The 18,265-nt window shown below is 37.4% G+C and overlaps 1 protein-coding gene across 3 annotated transcripts in view; it reads left to right on the forward strand.

Annotated features, from left to right (window-relative positions):
* Nucleotides 1-18,265, forward strand: part of LOC117344478 (activated Cdc42 kinase-like) — a 131,763-nt gene that overhangs the window by 24,971 nt on the left and 88,527 nt on the right. For all 3 annotated transcript variants that reach the window (XM_033907225.1, XM_033907228.1, XM_033907227.1), the window contains exon 2: nucleotides 16,969-17,230. The gene's annotated coding sequence lies outside the window, so the exon portion shown is untranslated. The remainder of the gene's footprint in view (nucleotides 1-16,968; nucleotides 17,231-18,265) is intronic.

The raw sequence follows: 18,265 nt of genomic DNA on the forward strand, positions 1-18,265 counted from the left end.
AACTTCAACATGTCTGTAATACATGCGCGCGCCTTCTCAATACGGCGCTCGGGTATCCTCAACACTCCTAAAAGAGTATCAATATCGACTCCTAGAAAACATAGACACTGAACCGGATCCCACATAGATTTGTCAACTTTCGGAACAAAACCCGACTCGATCAAGTCACCTTTGACCTTTGCACTCTGTAACACTAACTCTGACCTACAGACATTGTGACATAAACCGTCATCTAAATACATTAATATCTGAAAACCCTGACCTCTCCATTTTCCAATTAACGGTCTAGTTACTTTAGTAAAACAGTAAGGAGCAGTTGATAAGCCAAAAGGCAAAACCAAAAATTTAAAATATACCTTTTCTGAACCAAATATCCACGAAAATCCCAAATATTCGGTATGTGGAGAAAAGATATCTATATGATGATAGGCCGAATGAATATCAAATTTAATAAGCCAGCCCTGTCTCTCAATAAAAATCAACGCCGTTCTAAGATCATCGTATTTGACAGACTGCTTCCACAAATGCATATTAACCTGTCTTAAATCTAAAATCAAACGTTTCTTTCCGTTACTTTGTACTGAAACAGTTAATGGATTTACAACCAAAGGCGCTGATTGACATCTTTCTACTAAATCACGTTTTTCCAAATCTAAAATAGCTTCCTTAACAAAATCTTGGTTTCTAAGTGCGGATACATTGTTAACCATTTCACTACTAACAGGTTCTGAATAAAAAGGTAACTTATAACCGTTATCAATAGTGTCCAATACAAACTGTGAACTTTCTATGGACTTCCAAAACGAAATGTTCCTTTTTAATCGACCCCTCACTTTGATGTCTATTTGACCTTGTTCATATTCGAAATATTCAGAAAATAAACTGTCATCATGGGTATTGATATCATCAGATATAAAATCATACTTATCTTTACCACCTGTCCATCTTTGATATCCAGCTTATTAGGAATTTCCGGGCCTGGAGATCTTTGGGCAGTCTCTCCGGATATGGCCGAATTCACCACACCCGAAACATCCTCGTGATCCGAAACTCTGTTGGCCACGAAAAAGCTGCTTCCCACTATCAGAGATAGGACGAACATAACTATCTTGTCCTGCCGAGCCCGTAGCAAAACTGGGTCTCCCATAGTTATACCCGTTTGTACGTGTACGTTTAGTGTCCTTTGTCTTTTTCTTCTTATCTTTCAGCCTTTTAACTGCTTTGCTGTCCGCTCTAGCTATTTTCCGGTCGTCATCAGAATCACTCGCTAATGGATTAGCTACATATTCCTTAACCGCTCCCCAACCAGCCTCAGAAGTGTCCGCTATCCGGATTAACTTGTTACGCCTAGTCAGCTTACATGTTAACTCCTCAAGAAGTTCAACCGAGTACTCCGTTTTACCGGAATTAACAGCCCATAGAACCTGTTGAACTTCCTCTAAAATTTCTGAATTAAACTTAAACTGTTCTTTGTTTCCCTCACGCTTCCAAACTGTGTCTTTTTCCTCCTTCAACTTTTGAACTTGCTTAGAAACATCTTGAGTTTTATCAAGTACTGACAGCCTGGAGTCCAAATAACTTCTAAGCTCCCGTTTCTGGTCCTTCAGCTGACTTAAAATGTCGTTGAGGGAAACCTCCGCTGACTTCTCAGTAGAAACTTCTGTGTCGACTTCCATTAAATTAGATAATTTACACTGTACAAACGGAGACAAAATTTTCACGTGTACACACCGCTACCTGTGTCGCCTGAATGACCAACCCAGGTACGACCACGTGTAGGCCGATATTTGCACCACTCGCACGTGCAAATATACACACAACGCCACCTATTGGCGTAAACATACCAAGGAGAAAATAATTTCATCCTAATACCGTAAACGGATAAAATTATATTTATTTTTTTAGGGTTACATATCAAGCTTGGCCAATCTTTCATATGGCCCTCAAGCAAAATAAATCAATATAATACAATATACATTGTAGAAATCAATATGATACAATAAAAATTGTATATATCAATATGATACAATATACATTGTAGAAATCAATATGATACAATATACATTGTAGAAATCAATATGATACAATAAAAATTGTATATATGAATATGATACAATATACATTGTGTATATTAATATGATACAATATACATTGAATAAATCAGTTAAATACAATACATAATATAATTCAATATAATAAAATTTACATTGTATAAAATCGATATAGTACAATATACCTTATGTAAATAATATAATACAATATACATTGTATAAATTGATATAATACAATACATTATATAAATCGATATAATACAATATGCATTGTATAAATCGATGTAATAATACATTGTATAAATCAATTGTGAGACAAGGGTCCTTGTATCAGTATTTGAAACTTGTCTCAATATTCCTATACACATGCAAATGAATTAGTTCAATTAACAGGCTGACACAATAAAGAAGGCATACACCTAGCTGACTTAGACTTTAACAGTATGGTGTAATGAAAATGTTAACGAGGTTTTTAACAGTACGGTGTAATGAAAATGTTAACGAGGTTTTTAACAGTACGGTGTAATGAAAATGTTAACGAGGTTGATGATAATGAGGGTGAGGCTGTAACAATCGTGTATCTTACCAGTATATGTCAGGATAATAGCATGATCTAATGAAATGTTAATGTTTACATTCACTTTGATGATGATGATGATGATGATGTTGATGATGCATGTCTTTTAGATATAATGATGTAAATGAGATTGTTGGTGTGAGGGTGAGATGCTATATTGGAATTTGGCAACAATTTTATACTCAAAGCATTGCTGACATTAGTATTAACTTATATTTGGTAATTGTGAGGGTTTTTGAAATACATTATATATAACATATACATATACAGAGGCCTGGAAATCGTAACCTATCAACAAAAATTCGGATGGAAGATTCTAGATAACCTAGGAAATCAAGTAGCTAAAGATATCTAAATGATACAGTTGTGTTATGTATAACTTGTAAAGGTAGCATAGCTTAATTCATCTATGGTTTGATATGTAACATAGAGATTTAGGACAATTAGGAAAGGATTGAGATATCAAATATTGATATGTCAAAATAATAATTTTAAGATGTAATGTAAAGTTCAACCACAATTCGCAATCTCAAGAAATGGAAACCAGAAGTGAGTTCATGCCATGGAGCAACATCCCTTGTCCAGTCAGTGTCAGGTTTTCTCTTTAAACAGCTTCTTCTCAATAACACAGAAGTCCAGGATCATGATATTGGGTCAGTAGCATGTTAAAATGACCAACCTTGACCTACTTTTAAGATCAAAGAAGTCCAGGGTCATGATATTGGGTCAGTAGCATGTTAAAATGACCAACCTTGACCTACTTTTAAGATCACCACTATCAATAGAGAGTTAGGGCGTAATGTCAGGCCAGTAAATATGAAGAGGTGGCTGGTAATCAGCTTAGCATCTGCATAAATGTTCTTTATCTACTTTAAACTTGTAGTAGTAGCAGGTGAGTGGTACAGGCCCATTGGGCCTCTTCATTGCATTGTTCTGCTGATTCAAATGGAGACAACAACAATATTTGCCAATGTTAGAGTCAACATTTGCCTCCATTCGATTTCAATGTAAACAATTTTCCATTTGATATCTGAGGGGACTGTCTCGTTGGTGTCCGATCCAGAATTTCCGACCATATGGTTGTATCTCCTGGTAGTGGTAATATTTTGACAGCACTGAGGATTAATCAATCGTCATGACAACTTAATTTCAAATCCACATTCCTGACTGCTAATATATCCTAATCAGGTTCTGTGACAACATCAATATCGCTGCTGTGTGGGATGTTATCGTAGGGTCACCATGACAATAGGATATAATTGTAAGGTCACAGTGACCTAACTTGGCATTATGGTACCAGTCCCTGATCATTGCAACACAAAATTTCAAAACTTAAAAAATTCAACATTGATATTTTTTTTTCTTTTTGGAAAAAATCAATAAATGATAATTAAATGAAATATCTTGAATGTTTTCAGCACCAATTTCCAACCCGTCAACCCCCTACGAACTCCAAAAACAGAAAATAGATTTAAATATTTGGCCATAAATGCAACTATTTTGATTCCATGATGATGATGTTGGAATGATATTTTCTATTGTGTCATCTGGGTCAGTTTGACTTCTTGACCTGACAACCTATTGTTACCAAATGTGTAGAAATTAATTTGGTTGGACAACTAATGAGGTGAGGGCTATCATACTATTGATTTCTGGGTCTGACTTAATCTTGTGTTTAAATCAGCCATAAGGGATGTCCTGTGTTGAGTAAACACCAATAATCAATGTTGGAGACTCAATCACTGCCTGAACTGTCCAGTACAGGTCGTCCAAACAGGACCACGTCTTTGTGGCCTCCTAACAAAATCTAATTAAGGGTCATGCTTTGTATTACATTGATATTAATATTGGTATCTTAATTTCATTTTATATGTGTGCATTATATATTCTTTATGGTAACCCTGGTAAATGTTGGTTGAAATATTCTGCTGGGCTAGGGAGAACTTCTCTGTAGCTCGACCAGTTGAGCTTAAGATTTCTAGTTCAGAGGTCCAGGTTTTGATTCCTAGGTTAGGCATTGACTAGCCCCAATATACTGCATAGCTAGGGAGCACTTAATTCTCTGTAGCTCAATTGGTTAAATGTAAGCCAGTGGTCCCAGGTTTTATAACCCTCGTGAAAGCATTGGATGTTACATTTACAAGTATGAAGCTATATTTATATTTAGATAAGTATTTTAACTCGTTTGTTGAGTTTTATATGTTAATATGATGGATACATAGTGTATCTTTTGGTTACATACTATACTGACTAACTGTAATCCCTATTTCAAAATACAAAATTTAAATTATGCTTGCATGTCGTTATTACAAGACAAGGCATTGCATAGAAATATTGCACAATAATATTAAACCTACATAAATATTAAGTTGTATGTTAGATTTACTCTTAGTAAGATAGTTCTATGATATTTTGATCACTGCTTCATTTCTGTGTTACTGTTAGGTCCTAATCAAGGGATTTATGGTTGATATAGGTTTCTAAAGTGCAAGTTTTACTTTCAATGTACAATGAAATTACAAAAGTACTTTTAACTGGTATACTTTTAAGCTTTGTAAGTGTAATAGTGCTCTTCTTTTAATACTTGAATTACCACTGTAGCATTTAATTTGATTAACTGTGTTTCTTGGTTTAGTAAAATGTCCCCTACCTTTGCCTGTTGAGTATTGATTTGTACCAGGAATATTGATTAAAGTAATCAATCCGGAGATAGTGAATTTGATTTATTGTGAGGTGGGAATACAATCAGCTGTTGTCCTTTGTACATTAGAATTGTAGAGTTTGGTCCCATTAAGGATGATATGTTGGACCAGGAGAACATCATATTAGTTCAGAGTCGAGGTTGTGTCAATGTATAAATTATATTCACGACTACGGATCCAGGGATTGCATTATATACAGGTAAGTATAAAGTAATTCTTTAGGGTATCCAATGTAATTTCTTTTTCAGAATTTTTTTTTTTTTTTTTTTTTGCATTTTTCCTTGCACATGCAAAAATATCTAAAATTAACTTTGGATACAGCTGTGAAGAAGCTGTTAAGAAGACAAATTACACTTTACTCACCAATTTTCTATCCACTGGGCTTAGGAGACAAACTACACTTTATTTACCAATTTTCTCTCCGCTGTATACATTTTACTGTGGTGGCATGCCAAGGGCTCAGGAGACAAATTACAGTCTACTTGCCCTTTTTCTACACACTGAACTCTTTTATTAACCTCAAGTCTATAAGGAGACACTGTAGATGAGTTTGCCAGTTTCTTAGCCAATATATAACATGTATGTTCACTGTGTGCTTGCAATGCAACAGCAAATTTACCTTAATTTACTTCTATTACCTGGTGGAAATGCCATGGTGTGCTTGCAATGCAGTTTGACTTTCGAGCTGAAGCCGTTGAAGACCCAGCATCTTGCCCTTTCTGTAATCTCTGAAGTCCTTTGTAGGAGACAGTTTGTTTTATAGGAGAAATTATGGTTGCCCTTCATCCTTTTGTTTAAAGCAAGGCTCCAATGGTCTTCTTATCAATGATCAATCCTTGTGATGAATATTTCATTGTTTTTGTAGATGTTTTCTCTGTAGCCATCTTGGTGTGCTGTGTTGTCAATACTAGTGGTCATGACGTTGGTACAGAAATACATTTTCTCTTTGCTAACAAATAATTTAATGGTCAAATGTGTCACTTATTGTCTCTAGAGATGGTTTAAGCTTTTACTGTCTAAGTTTGCTGAAAATTGCATACACTTCTGCTGTCAGAGGTTGCTGATGTTTTTCCAAGGTTAAAGGGACATTCCTTTGTAAAGTGTATGTCACCAAAATAAAACTTAACGGGATATGTGTATTTTACCCAAGTAGTAAAAGTAATAACCTTTATATTAATATAACAGTTTTTCTCCCAAGGGAAACAAATGTGCTTAAGTATTAAATCATGAAAATTCTCAATTCCACCCGAAGTATCACTAATTACCGCAAAGGCAGACAGTATTTGTGTACAAAACATCATTTTTCTGTACATTTTGGCGTTACATTACTGGTAGGGACAAAAACTCATATAATCCTTATTTGGGCATAGATTTTATGAATAGAAATTTTGCATGTTTCTGATGTCTTAACAAGGAATGCCCCTTCAATTATTCTGTAAGTGCAGATTTACCGTATTTGACCTAATAAGGGCGCCTGCCCTAATAAGGTCGCCCCTACCTTTTTTCAAGGAAATAAATCTTTGACCGAGTGTCAAAATGGTGTTCAAAAGTAATAATTCATATGAAAAGTTTTGCTACTTTATGTGTTCAAATTTCTTCAGCAAATTAAATAACTGGAACACACGTTTTCGCCACATTTTGTCTATTCCTACAGATGACATGTCAGTGCAAAGAGCACCCGAAACTAAACACACATACAAATAATAACTTACCATCTTTATTTGAAGATAAAGTAAAAGACTTCATTCTTGTTGATGAATAACTTTTGTTCAGAACAGAAAGCTAGTAAAAGACATTGTAAATCAATTATAGGTCAAAGAAAACGATGTCTGATATGATCTGGGAAATCACCTGTGTCTATAAATAGAACACAAAAGAGTTCCATCTAAATGGTGGAACACACGTTCTCTGGTCTAAAGATCAGCTGGCATGGTTTACACGTTTACAGGAGTATTCAAGTCATGTTTAAGCTTAATATATGATAATGAATAGATATCTTCATCTGGAATATTTTTATGACTGAATATTTTACCATTTCCACAGCCTTGGGTATTCTACTATAAGGTATAGTCTGTTTCATAAAACTTCAGAATAACTAATCTTTATAAGGGCGCCCCCACTGTCAATTACCCGGGCCCTGCGCCCATATTAGGTCAAATATGGTATTTGTAGTAACTAAGTGTTTCAAAAGTATACTATTTAATATTAAGGGCCCAGTTGTTGGAAAGAAAATCTCATTTCTCCTTTACTTCCAAACCTGAGTGTGTATTCCTTAATAGAGAGATAGGAAGAGACTGATGAGTGTTATACATAGATTCAAAATTTTGTCAAGTTAGTTTTACCAGAAATGATTTTATCAGGATGATAAAGTTGTTGTTAAACTCTAATTAGCCTTATCACGTTTTTACCAACTGGTGATACATACATTATCATTCTTCTATACATATTTCACAAGCTACCTTCATTTAAAAAAAATTGTAATATGGCTGTTTAAAATTGTACTGAAGTTTTTAACTCCTTACTTTGTGATGTAAATCTTTATTGATACCTCCAGCAACAGCTTGCGCACTGATGATCATTAAAATGTAAAAAGTGTAAACTTTATTCATTTTACAACAATTGCGAAACAAGTTATATCAAATTATATAAATCATGCTTGTTGGCCTGGATGGAAGAGGGCGAGGGGTCTTAGGGTGTTGGAAGAAACGAGTACCTGGAGAAAATCCATGTGGTTGGGCAGGTGACCCCTAACCTTTTCATATCAGATTGGGGAATCCAACCCCGGGTGCCTAGGTGAAAGACAAGTGTGTTGCCAGCCATTACAACAAGTCTCATTTATTACTTATCTGGTTTTCAACGATCTAACAGTATTTACTTTGATGTATGTATCTTACATTGCTATAACGATGGTTTGTTTTGATGTATGTATCTTACATTGCTATAACGATGGTATGGTTTGATATGGGACATCATTTATATATCTGGCATTGCTCGACTTACATTCCAGTGCATCAAACACATTAGTTATATAAAAACAAAAAGGTAGTTTATTTTGAGGAAATGGGTAAAAAAGGCAATTCTATCAAAATGGAGATAAATTTACTACCTCGCCAGGATAAATATACATGTACCATGATTCAGGCAAAATGAATTTTTACATAAAAACAAGTAGTAACACCACACTTACTGAACCTTCACGTCACTAAACGCTCGTGTTATCTGGTAGAAAATTGAGCCGCCATGTTGATATACATAAATTCTTTACTTGAAATTTCACTCAAATTCTGACTCTATATTAATTTCAAATGGCATGTATGAATCACTGAGCCAAAACTGATAGCAGACTGATTGTGTGGTAACCATGGAGATAGGACAGAGGCCTCCCAAACCATTGGTTAGAGGCTAGGTGCCAGGTTCCTGTCTGTTGAAAATCACTATCAGTAAACTCAGGGCTATGCTGTTTCCCTGATAAGTCATCTGAAGTTTTTTCATTTAGTTTCTGAAGTCAAATATTGAAATGGCATGTTGGAAATGATGGTGCCATCAGTCTAAATTTTTATGATGCAAAATGATTTCAACAGATGGAACGAAAGAACAAAATTAGCCTCGTGATAACAAATCAGATACATCTTAATGTCATACAGACAATCTTAATATATTTTCTCGAATGGATTCAACCAGTATTGGCAGTAATTTTCCTATTTAATCCAGGTACAACCCAAAAAGAAAGGGGGGAGATTTGATGTGTGTTTTACCATGCAAATGCAATTCTTACTTTATGTCCAATTTTGTGTTGCACAGATCCACATGATAAGTTATTAGTGAAATTAAGTTGTACAGTTTTGTTCTCTTTGAAATGTCTTATTCTAGATATAAAGTTTCAAACAAAGCTGAGATAATCTAGTGTGAGCAACTCTTTACAAAAACTAAGGACTGGAACTTACAAGTAGGGCCCCAATTTTTTATCAGACATCTTATCCTCATCCATAAATTAGGTAGGGCCCTGTATAAGGGAGTCTATATATAGATTATACACCAGCACCAAAGCCTCACTCAGCTGTCAATCAGTTTGTGGTTATGTAGACACCAGCTTTATCAATGGAAATGTAATTATTTCTCACTTCCTCCAGCTCCTCACCACTACAGGGTCTCAAAACACTGCTGCCATGCTGGGGCCATGTAACAACCAACTTACATTGAGTCAAGCTTCATATTGACCTGCAATTGTATTATTAGTGAGATATGTAATATTACTGGTGTGATTGGAGTGTCTGTCTGTCTGTCCATTCATCTGTCTGTCCATTCATCGGTCTGTCCATTCATCTGTCTGTCCATTCATCTATCTGTCCATTCATCTGTCTGCCCTTTCATCTGTTTGTCCATTCATTTGTCTATCTGTCCATTCATCTGTCTGTCCATTCATCTGTTGTCCATTCATCTATCTGTCCATTCATCTATCTGTCCATTCATCTGTCTGTCCATCCATCTGTCTGTCCATCCATCTGTCTGTCCATTCATCTGTCTGTCCATTCATCTATCTGTCCATTCATCGGTCTGTCCATTCATCTGTCTGTCCATTCATCTGTCTGTCTATCTTACTCTCAGTCTGTATACATAAGCATGCCCTGCACTACTTTTCCTGACATTATGTTTCACTAGTGTTATCTTGACCTCTGAGATTATGAGTAAAACCACAGTCTCTGTTAAATAGACATAAAATGGTGATCATGTCTGTGGTTTAATTGTGTATATCTAAGGATGTCTCCTGTAATTTGTTTTATATCAGTCCAAACTGTTACATGGCGTAGCTGGTGGGCTAGCAGTATAGCTTTCATTTCTAGGGATATTTTCAGACAATCTCAAGGTCATTGGTCCAATCCAAACACTGCCTTCCTTCCATGGAGATAATCCTGCCACCATCTTCCTTCCTTAGAGATAATAAAGACACCACCTTCCTTCCAAGGAGATAATCCTGCCACCATCTTCCTTCCAAGGAGATAATAAAGACACCACCTTCCTTCCAAGGAGATAATCCTGCCACCATCTTCCTTCCAAGGAGATAATAAAGACACCACCTTCCTTCCAAGGAGATAATCCAGCCATCGCCTTCCTTTACATGAAATAATCCAGTTACCGTGTCCTTCCTTCCTTCACAGGAGATAATCCAGCCACTGACATCCATATCAGGAGATAATCCAGCCACCACCTTCTATCCAGGAGATTAAGCAGCCACCACCTTCCTCTCCAAGAGATTTAACAGCCATCGCCTTCCTTTACAGGAAATAATCCAGTTACCATGTCCTTCCTTCACAGATAATCCAGCCACCACCTTCCTTCCCTAGGGATAATACTGCCACCACCTTCTTTCCCTAGAGATAATACTGCCACCATCTTCCTTACCAGGAGATAATCAGAAAAAGGTTATCGGCCTGGTGGTGGACATCAGGAGGACAATACTACACCAGCAGTGTGGTGTTATTACATCATCCTTATCTCCTTACAGGACACAACCTATAGCCAACACATTTTACAATGGGATTAGTGATGGGAGACAACCTATATTCAACACCTTTTACAATGGGATTAGTGATGGCTTGATAGTGGGACAACTACAGTCAAACCTGCTCTAACGGCCACCTTGAATAAGCGGCCACCTCTGTTAAGCGGCCAGTCTGTGGTCCGCCCGATGGAAAACACTATATAATGAACCTTAAATAAGCGGTCACCTGTCTAACGTGGCCAACAGCCATAAAAATCTGCCCCGAGTCATTATATCGTCCTGTATTAAGCAGCCATTTTGATTGTTGTTGGTTTTCATTTCAAAATACACTGTACATGGTATATTGTTATCAATATCAATAAGTGCATTATAATATGATCAATTTAATAAACTGTTGAAAAAAGAATTGGGCAACAGGCCGTTTCTGGCCAACCTGGTTTAAGCAGCCACCTGTCTTATGCAGCCAATATCTGTTGGTCCCTTAGATGGCCGCTTAATACAGGTTTGACTATATATTAACGGTGGCTTGAGAGTGGGACAACCAGATTAAAATTGGCTTGATATTATGGGACTACCAAATTAAAGGTGGCTTGATATTGTGGGACAACCAGATTAATGGTGGCTTGATAGCAGGACAACCAGATTAGTGGTGGCTTGATAGTGGGACAACCAGATTAATGGTGGCTTGATATTGAGGCAACTAGATTAATGGTGGCTTGATAGCGGGACAGCCAGATTAATGGTGGCTTGATAGTGGGACAACCAGATTAATGGTGGCTTGATAGTGGAACAACTAGATTAGAGGTGGCTTGATGGTGGGGCAACAAGATTAATGGTGGCTTGATAGTGGGACAACCAGATTAATGGTGGCTGGAGAGTGTACAGCCAGATTAATGGTGGCTTGATAGAGGGACAACCAGATTAATGGTGGCTTGATAGTGGGACAACCAGATTAATGGTGGCTTGATGGTGGGACAACTAGATTAGTGGTGTCTTGATAGCGGGACAACCAGATTAATGGTGGCTGGAGAGTGTACAGCCAGATTAATGGTGGCTTGATAGAGGGACAACCAGATTAATGGTGGCTTGATAGTGGGACAACCAGATTAATGGTGGCTTGATGGTGGGACAACCAGATTAATGGTGGCTTGATAGTGGGACAACCAGATTAATGGTGGCTTGATGGTGGGACAACCAGATTAATGGTGGCTTGATAGCGGGACAACCAGATTAGTGGTGGCTTGATAGTGGGACAACCAGATTAATGGTGACATGATGGTGGGACAACCAGATTAGTGGTGGCTTGATAGTGGGACAACCAGATTAATGGTGGCTTGATAGTGGGACAACCAGATTAGTGGTGACATGATGGTGGGACAACCAGATTAGTGGTGGCTTGATTATGGGAGAACCAGATTAATGGTGACTTGAGAGTGGACAGCCAGATTAGTGGTGGCTTGATTATGGGACAACCAGATTAATGGTGACTTGAGAGTGGACAGCCAGATTTACGTTGGCTGGAGAGTGGACAGTCAGATTTAGTAGTGACTGGATTGTGAGACTAGGCTGTACAATGATATATAATATGGTGTATCATATGGAGTCTGTAATGTAAACAGGTGCCAAAAAGTATTACATTGAATTGCTGTAGGATTGCAATAATGGCACATGGTTATAGCTTCAACACTGAGTGAAGACCGACAAGGTCTACATCTATGTGTGCTGTAGCCTAACTTGTTTCTGTAATGTAAATAATTATGTTATTATATTACCAGTAGAAGTCCATGAATAAACAATTTGCCAATGAGCTCAGAATTAGAAGCTCTGGGAACGCCTGATAAACCCTCAGACGCCATAACCCAATCCTGTCATGATGAGTTGCACGTGCACAAGCACAGCTCTGAGGTATCCCTACGTTAACTTGGGGACAAAACCATAGGGAGAGAATCAAAAATTATGAGGATATGTTATCTTCATCTCCATGACAGCATGACTTATTGATGCAGATGTGTGGTTGTAATGTATCCTGATCTATAAATATCAATTAGAACAAAACAATATGTAAAAATAAAATTTAAAAAAAAGGTCCTTAATTGTTAATTAATTTCCTATATTTTGCAATGAATGTTCTTTCCTCTTCAAATTTGAAGAGTTGATAGGTATTGACTTTTTGTAAATGCCAAGATATAAAGGCTAGTAAGGTAGCAAGGTTCAAATAGTCTTTCAGGTAACCTAGCTGGCTTAATTGTTCTGGTGCTAGCTAGGAAGGGACAAAAAAGTACATGTGCTGAAATCTTTTATTTCAGCAGATAAGTCTGTTGTAATGAAGTACATTTCAGTAGCTTTATTTTTCATTTGTGCCTCTGTTTTAAGTAGAGACAAAGATGCTGTCTAGTGTGGTATAATGATTTTACACTGAAGAGAAAGGCACATGTGGGTATCTAAAGCTATCCAGGCCAACAGATATATGTGTTATGATGACTCATTCACACAGTAATTTGTGAAGATGATTAATTATTCTGTTTCATTTGTTATGTTAAATGGGAGAAAAAGACATTCCTGATGCATCAGGTAATAAAGTCTAACAGGGGAAAGACAATTGTTTGAATGTCATTGTTTCCCTGCCATCCTAATTCTTTATTCAAAAATCCTAATTTTCTCTTTTATCTTACACTTGTGAATGTTTGTGTTCATTGCTGATCCTCCTCTGTCCCTCCCCATCCTCTCAGCCACAACAACCCTCAATCCCACCCCTAGCGATCCCCTACCCCCCAAGGTCTTTCCCTCCCACTCCTGTTACACACTAATCCTAGCTATCCCCCCCCCCCCATGGTCTGTCCCCCCCCCCCTCCTGTCACACGACCTAACCCTAGCTATCCCCTACCCCCCAAGTTCTGCCCCTCCCCCTCCTGTCACACACCCTAATCCTAGCTATCCCCTACCCCCAAGGTCTGTCCCTCCCCCTCCTGTCACACACCCTAATCCTAGCTATCACCTACCCCCAATGTCTGTCCCTCCCCCTCCTCTCACAAGCCCTATAATCCTAGCTATCCCCTACCCCCCAAGTTCTGCCCCTCCCCCTCCTGTCACACACCCTAATCCTAGCTATCCCCTACCCCCAAGGTCTGTCCCTCCCCCTCCTGTCACACACCTTAATCCTAGCTATCACCTACCCCCAATGTCTGTCCCTCCCCCTCCTCTCACAAGCCCTATAATCCTAGCTATCCCCTACCCCCCAAGTTCTGCCCCTCCCCCTCCTGTTACACACCCTACCGGTAATCCCCAAGGTTGTTCCCCCTCCTACCTCACACCATCAGCCCCTTTGACGTCACCATTTCCCCTGTGCACCATTTCCCTGGCCTACCCCCAAGATCTTTCCATCCTTGATCCCCCTTCCCTTCCTGCTCTTGCTTCAGGGAATCTGATTACCACACAAACTAATCTACACATCTCCTTTGCTTCAATAATGCAGTACAACCAATCATGTAATTGGCAGTTATCATCTAATTGGCAGTTAAAATCCTGGCTGATGGAGACTGGTGTCCCTAAAGTACTTCTGGTCTATTCAGATAAAGTGTTGAAGATAGTGATGAAAAATTGAACTGTCTTTTTAAATGGTATATATATCAAAGACTTAGTGTAACGACTGCAGGTTGCACATCTCATAATTAGGCAGGTAAAATTGTCTTTGTTGTAGGGGTAAATCCTGTTATATTACATTTCCCAAATTGTGGTGCCATTCTGATTTCCTGAAGATTAATTTTGGAAAATCAAATGATTATATGGCAATATCTTTCTGATTTATTTAAGATATTAACTACTGAGAAAGAAATTCTAAATACCAGTTAGTTTAGCCTCCCTCCTAGATATGGTCTGACACAGAAATCAAATACCATTTAAGATTCTATATTCTTGATTGTTGTACACTGTATGGTCGGGCAGGTAATTCTGCAAATTTTAGGAGAGAGCTTTCTTTTTTATATTATACGTCACACATATCCACTAGGATTCGAACCCACAACCTCCCAGACCGACATTGATGAAGCTAAAGAGAAATATGCTCTAGCTAAGTCTGTAGTGTATATGTAATTATTTCTGTGGGTTTTTCAACTTTTGCATAGGTAAACTACGTATATGCGTGGGGGATTTTTCACAATCAATGTACCTTTTTAGTTTACTGTACCTCTTGAAGAAAGAGGGAGCCTATGTTGTCACCCTGGCAGCAGTGTCAGCATTTGTTTCTAAATGTTAAGATTTTGGTGCAGATATTAAAAGACATCGGTATAAACCGCTTTAGAAGTGAATTAGGATTCTAATATTTGGTTTCAGGGTTATTGCGGGGGTTAACTACAACTTCTATGAGTCGGAAAGAATTTCTTTTTAGAAAAAAGTATGTTTTGTATCCAAACATTTTGAACTTAGACATTTTATGCCAAATCTAATGTCAAGTTTTTGGTGGAAGTGTTGACAGGCATCAGTAAACCCCTGTATAATTGTATTAGGGTACTAATATTTGATTTGAGGGTTGCTGTGGGGGTTATCTATTATTTTCCGAAGTCAAACATGTTTCATGAAAATGATAATTTCAATGCTTTAATATAATGCAAGATCTAATTCATACTACTTTTTTTTTACTTTTAGATATTGCAATATTTTTTGTTAAAAAAACCAGTATATTGCAATTATATATTAGTTTGATATGATGACCCTGACTGTTAATAAGATGTCAAACAAAAGAAATCAAAACTAAACCAAAGTTTGAGGTATAGTGATGTAAAATGTGAGGCGAACTTTGTACCGATGACAGTTCACTTTGCACATGTCCCATAAATACCACATTATATGTGACCAAAAAAAAATGGTTCAGGGAAATTTTTGTGGCCGAATAATCTTGGCTTATTTAGTTGAAATTTTCCTCTCACGTAAATTTCCATGTTTACAGTACCTAACAGCATAACAACTAAAATCAGTTAAATAAAGGCTGTGTCTCTATGTTGTGTCTTGAATTTTAGTGTTAATAAAAGCATTTTTGTGGTTTAATTTTGTGATTTATGCTTGAGTGAGGAAAGTGATGAGAAAGTTTTTGTATACTTCACTGACAATGATTATTACACTTCATTATTAATGCTAACACTTTAAGGTGTAATTACACAAGGAAATAGGGGCAGCGATAGCTCGGTCGGTTAGAGCGCTGCCTACATAGCCTCAGGTGAAGATCTGAGGTGCGAGGTGAAGATCTGAGGTGCATAGCTCCACACTGACTGCCAATGGCAGGTTGTTCTTCTTGTGTCTGTGCTGTCATGATTGTCCTTGGGAAAGACACTTACCTCAATTGCTTCATGATCACCCCACGAATAGCAAGGGTAATTTTAAGGCAGTCTTCCTGTAGTAGCTGGTGGATACTTCTCTTAACAATGTTTATAAGGCCTGTGCAATCAATAACCGTTAGGGTAAAGTTGATCTCTCTTGCCCAAGGCCACAACTAAGGTAACACTTTAATTGAATGCTTCACTATAAAGGCTTGCATCACACATGCCATTTTGTAATTTTACCCTGGTATGTTGAGTAGTAGCCCAACTGCTTACCCGCGTTGTAAATATTTTTTTAATTGAATCTTGAATGTTCTAAAAGATAAAAAAAAATTGAGCATCTCATTTTGTCTAATAAGTTCTGAAATCTGCAGGCATTATGGCCATTTACTACCTGGTACATAGGAAGATTTAACCTCATGAGATATCTTGGCAAAGTTATAGAAATCTCAATATATTCCTTTTTTATATTTACAAAGAATTTTCTTTATTTTCAAAGTACACTAATACATATTAAAGGATACTCCCCTTGGGGGGCCTCGTATTATTCTGTTATTCCTGTATGATTAGGGAGCATCCTTTTGAGAATTGATGACAGTTTGACTGTGTAGGTTGGAGGTCCCCCGTGGAGGGCCCCATGCTGGTCTGAGATAAACCAAGGGAAGTATCCTATTACTAGTGTTGGTACAGAGAGGATCTTTGTCCCCACTCAGACCCTCCTTCTCTTCACACTAGCAGCACCAGAGACATCCTAACTTCTCATTTGTAGCAGTCAATTTAAAATCAATTTCATTCAAAAAGTCAGGTGAATCTTCTTTTGTGTTTACAGGCTTTGAGTGATTGATATCTGTTGGAACCTTGGAGGCAGCTGAATGAACTATTGGATTACATTAGTGTATTTTACACCAACCAAATATTTCGTGAGTTTTTCTGTGGATTAATCAGTGGGTTTTAGTACTGAATGGAAGAGGAGATATATAGCTAAGGCTAACAGCTAAGCCCAGTGTGTAGTGGGGCAATAATAGAAGGGATTCTGCTGTTGGATCTACCATACATATGGTTACAGAAGATTGTGGAGGTGAACTTTTGAGGTGAGTTGGCTACTACTGTAAATACAGCATCTGTACCACTAGGTAGGATATCATCCGACCCTTCAGTAGGCTGTAGTCTCAGGTAGATAGCTCAGATTTATTCTGTCTGGGTCCAGAGATTATTTCGTATTTTAACTAAATTTTTACATTTTTCAGCTTACTCATGAATATTCCCTACAAAATTTACCAACTTTCTTCCCAAAATGATTGCATAACAATGTAAGTGTTACATGAACTAACCCCATAGCCATGTTACATAATCTTCCGTCTGGGGGCGGGGAGGACAGGAATTTTAAACTTTTAGTCTGTGTGTACTTATCAAACAATTCCAGGTTCTGAGTAACTGCATAGAAGCAAATCCCGTAAGGATTACCATTCAGCTGTCATAATCCATAAAATAACATTGAAAAAATCTCCTGTATAACAAATTATTGATAAAATTATTTGTTAACATATAGAGTATAGGCAGTATGCTCTACCAAATCAGATCTGTGTCTGTGTAGGCATAGTGAGTGACTTGTACCCTGTGGCAAGATCTCAAGTACTGGAGTAATGTAGAAAACAGGATGGAGAGCTTCTGTTTGGATGGTATTAAAAATAAGCATTTCTACACACATCTCTCGCCCATCAAACATGGCAGAGACTTATATATCTGTTGGGAAATCTCAAATACAGCTTCAAACCATTAGAAAAGTGTTCTTCTCCATCAGCGTCATCTACGTATATGTATGATATATAGAACATTTCAAAAAAAGAATTCCCAAGATTTCTTTTTAGGGTTATGTAGAATGGGTTACAATATTACATATTGTATTGTATCTGTCCATCAAATATATACTTCTCAGCATATATGCATTTGGGAATTTAGCTGGCTAGCTATATATGGTAACAGCTTGATGTTGGAAAATATTATAATTTTGATGTTGTGAGGGAGTAGCTCAAAACAATATACATACACATGAAACCGTAGAGGAAAATGTATCGACCAGACCAGACTCGAACCCAGAACCTCCAAACTCACGACTAATGCTCTAA

This window comes from Pecten maximus, chromosome 16 (genome assembly GCF_902652985.1).
Source record: "Pecten maximus chromosome 16, xPecMax1.1, whole genome shotgun sequence".
Lineage (NCBI taxonomy): Eukaryota > Metazoa > Mollusca > Bivalvia > Pectinida > Pectinidae > Pecten > Pecten maximus.